The 7510-nt window shown below is 43.5% G+C and overlaps 1 protein-coding gene across 2 annotated transcripts in view; it reads right to left on the bottom strand.

The window, feature by feature from the left end:
* nfasca (neurofascin homolog (chicken) a) overlaps nt 1-7510 on the bottom strand; it is a 138340-nt gene extending 130830 nt beyond the window's left edge. For both annotated transcript variants that reach the window (XM_061041544.1, XM_061041546.1), the window contains exon 1: nt 7312-7510. The gene's annotated coding sequence lies outside the window, so the exon portion shown is untranslated. The remainder of the gene's footprint in view (nt 1-7311) is intronic.

Genomic DNA, 7510 nt, shown 5'->3' with positions numbered 1-7510 from the left:
GTCTCCCTGTAGTCTCAGTGATGTAAAAGAAGGACACTGCTGCATCTTTGATCGTGTCATTTCACTTTAACAAACTCTCAGACAGCTCAGCTGACGAGTCCAAAGTCATACCTACCTTCTGACATCACACATTGACCTTATGACATCACACATTGACCTTATGACATCACACGTTGACCTTTGTTACCGTTCCTTTGAGCGTCAGTTTGGGATCCCTAACCACTTCCTGTTTCTGTGCTTCACTTCGTAGTTCCTAACCTTCCATCTGCCGGAAGGGCCTTACTCTATTTTCAAAATAAAAGCACACAGCAAGTAAAGTACTCTCAGCAAAGCATTTCAAAATAAAAGCCTAACAACTTTCATTTTTAAATGTAGAATAATGGAATTGCGATTACATTTTTTAATCGTCTGACAAACCTAAAAACACGACTGACTGCTGTGTGATGAGCTGTAAACTCTGGCCATATTCAGTAAAAATTAACCGGGGTTTGTCCATTTAATTAACACTTATATAGATGTATCTCTAACTAGATGTACAGATTATATATGTAGCACTTTGTAAAGAGTGAGTGCATGATAAAAAGTAAAGAGGCTCATTGTTAATCGCGTTGTTAGCTCATTTTATCCGTCTGTATGAAATATGTTAATCTGTTATGAAAGTTCTCAACACGTCTGCAGCTGTCTAAATCAAACTTTTCCTGGCTCTTGTTTGATGCAGCGTTTTGTTGTATTTAGATTTTTTAAATGAACTAAAAGCATCAAAATGTCTCCATGCAGCGAGGTCTAACTCAAGTGTAAATGCACATGCAGGCTGCTGTATAATGTTTAATGTGGGACAAACCTGCATGCACTCACAGAGTGTGCGTGTCTGGGTGTATGGAGTTTACATGTTTTATGTGTTGCAACACTGACATCTGCTGGACAAACAGCTAAACTACAACATTTTTAAATAAAAGCTTTGAGGGGGAGATCAGAGGTTCAGAGAAAATCTTTAGGGGACTTATTAGAGGATTATGGCTTCTTAGATATTATACAGCAATATAAACTCTTTCTTTAAATGATCTTTATCACGGTGCGTTATGTAAACATCGCTGGTGTCAAAGTCCGGCTCCGCCTGTCCAACTTCTGCAACATCTCTGTTTTCATTCTCCTCTCTCTGCTATACTCTTAACTTGTGTCCTTCAGACTTTTCATCCTCCCCCTCCCCCATCTTCTCACCTGTTTCTACTTCCCATTATTCCCTGAAGTCACCTGACCTTCCTCGCTCTACAGCTCACCTGTCTCCACTTCTCTGCATCATCATCCTCACATCATGGAGACATCTTCAGTCCCTCCTGTAAAGCTTTCTTGTTCCTCAGTTCCCACTTCAACTAGATTTTTCCAGATTCGTCTTCCTGCAGTTTCTTCCAAAGCTTCACCCTGCATTGTTTTGTTTTTGTTGTTTATGAAATAGTCAGGAAAAGAAGTTCCCAACTAGGAAAGGGAATCATTTGTGGGTTCTCTCCGGGTACTCCGACTTCCTCCCACAGTCAAATGACAGCTGGGATCCCTTTCATGACCCCGAACAGGAAAAGCAGTATAGATAATGGACGGAGGTTTACCATGCATTACATCTTCTCTGGAAGACTCAGCCTTATAAATAATTTCCACTTTTAATTTCACACAATAACAATACTGGTGGTTATTAAATATTGAATACAGAAACAGAAATTCAATCAATAGAGGAGCAAATAATGAATAAATAATATGAAGGCGTTGTGCCAGTAGAAATGGTTTGTGTGGCTCAAAGCTGCAGACAGGAAGAGTGCAGGTTGCCCTTTATGTGAAGGTGTGTTTGAAGAGCCAATGAGGCGCAGAAGGAAACAAAAAACATCTCAGATCGAGAAGAAAAATGGGACTTATTCTCCTCGTCTTCATCCAGTTTAAAACAGTCTCACAGCTCCTCAAAAGATGTCTGTGAAGTTTCCAGTTCTAAATCCACTCTGATATATTCAGTATTCAATCATGGCCTCAGATTCAAAGAATTACAATTTCCTGTCGATGAATTCATGGTTTGGGCCTCACAACAGATTCATTCCCGACTGTTCTGATCGTCTGTTGTCGTCTGATTGTCTGAATTCAGGCCGCAGCGCTGTGAGGCAGCAGATCCACCAGAGCCTGCCCCGCTTCTTCTGAATGTAAAATGTTTTTTTCCACTATGAATTAAAGATGTCAGAGCAGTCAGAACATCTTCTGTGTGACTGTGACCTGCAGCGATGCTTTTTGTGCGGTGGGCTCCTGTGGGCTTTAGCACATCTGCCACCACTGCTTTCATGGATATCGTACAAAAGATCAACACAACGCGCTTCAAAGTGCACCGAGCCAGCTGCGGGACCGCGCGTGTCGGTGATATCTGACACTGTGGTGTCAGGTGTCCGCCGTTTGACTGACTTCCTGTCATGGCTGACAGGAGAGGAAGCATGTGAGCCCTGGAGAAAACCAACATGCAGGTATGTCAGGCTTTCTGAACGACCTCGGGCTGACATGTTAAGCTGCACTTTTCTTCAAAGGAAATAATAATCTGTGAGGTGTCATCTGAAAATGTCTGCAGGTAAAAGTAGTTGTGGTAACATGCATACTTTCTTTGACTTAAATGCCTCTGATTTAAGTGTTTGGATCAATGTTTGCAAAGGTGCACTCATAAAAGTGAGGAGCATTAGGCTCCACCCATTTCTGCAACATATCCCTCGTTTTTGTGTTCAATCTCTGAAAACAAATAAATGTTTAAATGCAGGTTCTTAAAGGAAGAATGTGCATAATGTATATCCTGTGTAAATGTGTCTCTGAGTCATGACTGTCTACAATGAGGGAGAAGCTCGAGTCCCGCTGGCTGTGTTGTTGTCAGAGCCGTGTTTACATGGACGGGACGGCCGGCTCCTCCCCTTGTGTATAAAAGCTGTTTTAGTCAAGAACTAGAGAGAAGAAGAAGAACATACTCACTGATTATTTGGATGTTAGTAAGAGTTTTTAGATCACGCTCATTCTGTGTCAGTTTATGTGCAATCTGATTAAAGAGCGCTAACATTAGCATGCTAACACAAGTGATTGCAGCTCGAGCAAAGGACAATTTTGTATCTGCTGCTTGTGCTTAATGTCGCTTTATTTGATTTTTATCCCCTGTTTACGGCCGCAACCTTCCCGGTGTCACAGTCTAAGTGAGTGACACGCCCCCTAAACACAAGATGATGATTTTTCAGAGATATTTATGGTCTTGGTCTTGGTCTTGTCTCGTTCTCGTAGCACTCTGGTCTCGGGTATGTCTTGATCTTGGTTGATGTGGTCTTGACTACAACACATCAGAGCATATACCTGTTAGCTGAAGCTTCATCTGACTGCATCGAAATGGTAAAAAAAAAAAAGCATGACTTTCACATCGAGGCCTCCAGTCAGAAGGTGAAATGTGAATGTGTATAATTTAATCGTGCAGCTCTTACACAAGCTCCCCGCTCTGCAGATGATTATGACGAAGCTGGTTTGTGTTTGTGTGTTTGTGTGTAGCTCTGCACACAGCCTCACTGTGCTGCACGGTTCATGACTTGCTCCGTTATGTGAATAACGCTGAGTGGTCAACTTCACCTTTACAGCAGCGGCAGCAGCAGCCCGCAGCTCGCTCCACGCCACACTGCAGCTCACGTTCACTCTCGAACAGACTGACCACGACAGATTCTGCTTCGAGTAAGACGGATTTATTTTCACTGATAGATAACCGGTTATGTTTCAACAGACTGTCCCACAATATGTCCCTTAACGAGAACAATCTGATTCAAACCCTTCTGAAGATTAAAGTCAGGATTGTTCATTTCCTCCAGATCCACTTTTTAACATTTTGGTGTAAATTGTCTTTAGGTCCTGACAGAAATTAATAACTCAGGTTCTCTGAAAAAGGAACAAAGAAAATCCATCATCTGTTTCAGTTTGTAAGTCTGTAAAAACTTCCACCAATGTCTGCCACGAGGTACCAATCTGATGAACCAATCAGACGCCTCCCTGTCTCCCTGCTCTCTCTCTACCTCTTGTGTGCTCTAGCTCACACTCAAAGCGTGAGCTGAGGTCCGCTTCTGGACCAACGGCGCTCGTGCATGTAAGTGAGGGGGCGTGGCTTTAGAGGGAGCACAGAGGGGAGGGGGCGGGTGCAGACGGAGCACTGAGGGAATGCTATAGCTATAAGATACAAAGGTGAGTTTGTTGACAGGGTTTCTTCTTAAAGTGGGACTTGGCCTTGATTGCGCGGTAAAGAGATCTCAACCCACCCTGATGGGGCGCAGATGGCCCAGTGGTTTGGACACACACCTCATTTATGGAGGCCGTGCTCCTTCAAGCAGGTAGGTTAGGTTCAAAACCGGCTTTCCCTCCTCGATTCCCTTCTTCACTGTCCTGTTCAAATAAAGACATGCAAAGCCTTAAAATGTACAAAACCATTCTGGTGTTCAGTATTTAAAGTAAAGAACTGTCATCCTGTGACTTCAGACTCTTAAAACTGAAGGTTCATTTTGTACTTCACACGTCCTCTGCTGGGAAAATGAACACACGAGTTCAACCTTTCCTCCTTTTGCTATCCTGAGGGCTTTATGTTTTAATCTCTTTGTGATTCAGCTGGGAAACACACACACACACACTCTCTCTCTCTCTCTCTAAGCATGCCTGGGTACATGCATTAGGCTCTCATTACAGAAGTCAATAAGCAGAGCCTTCTATACAGTTACACAGTCGCAGCAAAAACCCACACAGACCATCAGAACACCAACAGGATGATCAAAGTCACAGAGAGGAAAACTCTGAAACGCTGAACGTACTGTCACGGGGTCACTGGATCTCTCAGGTGAGCTAAACAGAAGAACTTTAATCTTGCAGAACCAGTCGAGGAAAAACTCAAACATTTTGTATGACGACAAAAAAATGTCCCGGAATTGAAACCGCCTCTGATCACAGGTGCTATTTCTAGATTCATTGACATGACTTGTGACCTCTGTTTTTATGGAAGTCGTTCACACCCAGAAGGGGATTGTTGTTACCTGCAGTTATGTGGCAGGTGCTCAGTCTGTAGGGTTCAAGTCCCAGTTTGGACCAAAGAGTGGAAATTGGCACAGACTACCCAACTACTCGTGGTACCCGGTGTGTGCAGCCTCCTCTCTCTCCATTAATGCATGTTTTCATGTTTTCATGAGTATATTTCGGGTCTTTCTTCTTTAAATAACGGAGAGTGAACCTGAATTTCTGCTCAGCAGGGGGCGTGTCCAGAGGGGAGACCATGGAGAGGCATGGACCCGCCTTGAAATCTGATCAGCCACCCAAGGCGCCACCTCAACATCCTGATATCTGATTGGTAATTAACCCTATCAGAGGCGGGACTTAAGTTCAAATTAACTGTAGTATACTTTCTTTTTTTAGTACTGTACTGATCTTGTGTGTCGAGGACGGATCAGAGGCAAAGATTTTGATTCACGCAGATCAACGTCACAGGTTAAGAAAGATGGTTGGCCACTTTAAACATTCTCAGCTCGCACAGTCTCACTTTGAAGACGTTCAGACTGAACTTTTAAGAAGTGTCCACAAATCGTCTCCATGACGACGTTCAGACGAGATGAAAACAGCTCCTTCCACATGATCAAAAGTAAAACTCTTACACTTCAGTTCAAACGGTTTAATTTGAAAAACCTGACAGCTGTTGCTGCTTCCTGTTTGTTTGTGAAGCCAGTGCAACTCCAGCTTCGTGTAGCCTCACACATAATACCAACAACAACAACAACACTATTAGTTATGATGTAAAAATTAAGAATCTGAATGGAACTAAAAAAAAAGTGGATCAGTGCATCTCTAACTAGAGTTAGTTGTCATCAGCAAATTGTGATTTTATTTAAGAAACATGTGTCGAGACTATAAATTACAGTACGATGTTAAAGCATAGAAAGTTTAGTTTCTCTGTTTTTCTTATATCCTAACATGTTTGGTTGATTCTTGCTTCATGTGTGATTGTTTTCCTCCTCTTTACTGTCCTATAACACTAAGTTTTGTATCATTTGTAGTATATCACACTTGATTCTTTTTCACAACAATAACCCTAAAATATGGATTATTATGTAACCACTGAAGGAAGACAAACTTTACCAGTACACTGTGCTCACTTCTACACAGCCTCTTCAGTATGATGTTGAATAAATGACTTTTTGTGTTGTAGTTTTGGTCCTAAATGTTGGGAGTACAGAGGCTAACCTTTTCATGACAATTCTTTCAAATAATCACAAACAAAAGTCGATCTCACACGAGAGATGCTGAAAGGTGTGTTTGATATGAATCATATTCATGATCACAGCACATAATGAGTAACTAAGCCTGCTCAAATATAGAAAAATAATCATTAAATGATATGTTAGAGGAGAAAACATTTTTAGGGTCACAATTTAAACTCAATCCTCAGAGGAGGCATGATGTCTGTAACATGATATTACAAAACCTTACTTTAACTAAACAGTCCACAGAGTCTCTGTATGAGAATTATATAACCATCCAGTCACTATTGAGGACATAAGGTATTAAAATCTCATCCAACACAACAAGGTCACCACTAAAAGTGCTCATGTAACACAGAACACACACACAGTAAGTCGCCATGTTAACACACAGGACTTTGTGAGAGAAGTGTGTGTTGTCTTTAAGGTGTGTGTGACTGTGTGACATGATATGATGTTGTTTTTCTTGGAGTCTCCTCCTCTCTCACATTGATGAGCTCTGATCCACATGCAGCGCTGAGACAGACCTGACTCACCCTGTGTGCAGCCCCGGGGCCTAACAACACAACACCAACTTGACAGCCCTTTAAATGTCCCCCGTTCACTCGTCCTCTGCAGTGACACTTCTCCTCACACATCACACACACACACACACACACACACACACTGCAGATGCACACAGGGCCCGGTCATTTCCCCGGGACTTTGAGAGCTTTATCTGCGATTTGCGCAGAGCAGCAAAAAAAAAAAAAAAAATCCCACGAAACCGCAGCATCATCCAGAAGATGCGCAGAGAGAGGCGGGGGGCCCGTGTGCACCGGCTGCCGGGGAAAACACTGCAGAGACGCGGGGCAGTAACGACCCCAGACTCCTGCACCGAACCGGAGCCGCAGCATCCCGCCCTGCTCTCGTTTTATTAGAGGATCGATTCTTATCATCCAGCCCGGCCCGGTCCGGCCCGGTCCGAAGCGGGACACCACCACCCGCTGCGTCAGCGTGATGGAGCTGCAACTACAGAGCAGAAAGTAGAAAGTGTCCGCTTTACCTGCGCTGGTCTGCCGCTCCTCTCCGCGCTGCTGCACCGGCCGCCGTCAGCTCCACAGCGGCATCAGAACACATCCACCTCCGCTGTGCTGTCGGTACCGGACACCTCTGACTCTGTGATTCCTGTCAATGCGGTGCAGCTCTCTCTCTCTCTCTCTCTCTCTCTGTTGGACTCAATGCACTCTTCCCCTCCTTCAGCT

The sequence above is a fragment of the Labrus mixtus genome, chromosome 7 (assembly GCF_963584025.1).
Source record: "Labrus mixtus chromosome 7, fLabMix1.1, whole genome shotgun sequence".
NCBI classification, from domain to species: Eukaryota; Metazoa; Chordata; class Actinopteri; order Labriformes; family Labridae; genus Labrus; species Labrus mixtus.
Note: the sequence above shows the minus strand (reverse complement) of the source record. Positions and strands in the feature narration are given on the sequence as shown.